Consider the following 2340-nt stretch of genomic DNA (forward strand, 5'->3'; position numbering starts at 1 on the left):
GGTTGCCTGGGAATCGGCTGGACACACGGTGGCCTCGTAACATGGAGTGCAAGTAGCCTGGCCCTGAGCCATCCTTAATCCTGGAGGCGTCTGGGCCCGTTCTTGGCTCTATGTCTTTTGAGTGCCTTCTAACCCAGGGGGGTCATCTTCCTGCACTGCATCAGACACTTGTTCCTTGTGATCCAGGAGGTTCCCCCCACCCCCACCCTGGCTCATTTTTGGAATGGGATCATCAGGCCTTTCTTCCCAGCTCTGCTTCATTTGGAAGCTCAACTGAAATCTCTCCACCGCGGGGTGACCCTCGTGGCATTTGAAAGGTCAGAGACATCGCTCCCGGCCTTGCAGCAGCACACAAGCCTTTAGCGGCCTCCGTCGTAAGGAGCCTATTTCTCCTGGCTTCTACTCCCAAGGGTGGTCTGCCGGTGGTGACATGGGTTAGCGTTCTCACAATGGCCTCTGCGGCAAAGTGGGCGTTCCCAGTTTGTCCTGCATCTGCACCACCACCCCCAATTATATTCTTCCCGCACAGAGAGCCAGGGACCCACAGCAGAACCGGAAGCACTGTGAATGCCGCCTGCGGCCTCCCCCCGGAGCTGAGCTACATTAGCGGCCTGATGCTCATGGCTTTTCAGCAGTTTGATCGCCTACTTTATTGTCCCCTCTCAAAAAGAAAGCCCCAGACGGACGGCCCCCAGAGGAAACATTCCTGCCCAGCCCCTGCAGCAAGCAGGAAGAAGCAGCCTGGTCATCCTGGTCCGTGAACCCCGAATATAATAACATAACATCTCTCAGACTGCCTCTAGGCCAGATTTTTGTTCTCTCCCTCTCTGGGGTTTGAGCCCGCACTGCACTGCATCCCTCTGGGCTGGGGTGGGGGAGCACTCAAGGTCATGATGTTGTGGGGAACAAATGGAGCTTGGATGTTTGAACTCAGATGTTCATAGTTGAGGTGTGGGGTACCAGCCCCCCTCCCCAATCGAACGGGTCCAAGGGGGCGATTGTAAAATTGAGGAGTAAAATTAAACAGAGATCAGACAGGGTATGCAAGTGCTTACCTCTGGGACCACCATGACTTCAGGAGCCAGGTCCACACAGAGAGAGAGAGAGAGAGAGTATATTTCCAACCAAGGCTTATATACATTCAGCGGGTGTGCAAGCCCCCCTAATTATAGGTAACCAAATACATAAAAAAGTGGGCTGCTTCCTAACCCTAAAAGTCCCTGAGTACATAGGAGGAGTGACCTAACACCAGTGCCCTGGGCAGGTAAGGGGAGTAGCTGTCTCCAGAGCAATACCACGAGTCTGCCCCTATAGGTAAAGCTGCCAGCTAGATAGCAGTGGGCCATGTGCTGGTAAGAGGTAACTTTAAGGTAGCACTATGATGGGAGGAGATAGCAGGGAACAATACTAATGATGAGAACGTGATTGGGACTCATCTCCAACTCACAAGGGTGAAGGCCTGCCTCCACCCCAGCACCCCAGCCTGCCAGGCTTCTTCATCTGTGAGAAGAAAGGGTTCATCAGTGCTCGCTTCCTGCTCTCTGCTTCCCACGTTGAGGATCTTATGTTGAGGGCCAGAGTGGACAGGATGGAAGCTAGCTTAGCAGGAAGTCCCTTCCAGGAGCTGCAGGCCCTTCCCTCTGCTTTCTGAATCAGAAAACCCAAAATGCACAGGAGACCTGCCAGGTGGCTTGTCCATCTGCCAACGGAGGAGACCAGGAAGCATCTTCACAGGCAAACAGCTTGACTTGTAACTTGCAAATAATTCGGATGTGACCATGCTTTGTTGCTTGTCCCAGGCGGTGTGTGCGCACGCGCGTTGAGGCTGGCCTGAGAAGGGCCCAAGAGGAAGAATGAAGCAGGCCTGGGAGAACGCTGCTGCCATTCGTGGATGCCCACTGGGCTCTGACTCAGAGCGGCAGATGGGCACCAGAAGGACACCCTGCCTGGTCTTGCACCGTCCTCATGCAGGTTGACACGTTTGACTCTGCCTCTCGATTTTTACTGCCTCCGGTGCCCTGATGGTGGTCTTTCCTGATGGCCTCTCCAGTCCTGGCTTCTCAGGAGCCCTCTGCTTGCGTGTCTTTTTCCGGCGGCGGCGGCAGCTCACGCATGCCCAAGCTTCTTGGCTCATGCTGCAGCTTGAATGTGTCAATCCTCCTTCTGTCCTGCTGTGCGAGGGAGTAGCGCTGGGTACAGGTGTTTAGGCATGTTGATCAGGGCGGATTTGGGGCTGAGCGTACACCTGGAGGGAGGGAGTGCTTGTGCAGGGAGCGATCCAGGCAGAGCGGGTACCAGGATTATGGGGTGAAAGAGTCCCTCGAAGTGTGATCATGAGGT

This window comes from Echinops telfairi, unplaced genomic scaffold (genome assembly GCF_000313985.2).
Source record: "Echinops telfairi isolate 266 unplaced genomic scaffold, ASM31398v2 ScPeMD7_1;HRSCAF=3_0, whole genome shotgun sequence".
Lineage (NCBI taxonomy): Eukaryota > Metazoa > Chordata > Mammalia > Afrosoricida > Tenrecidae > Echinops > Echinops telfairi.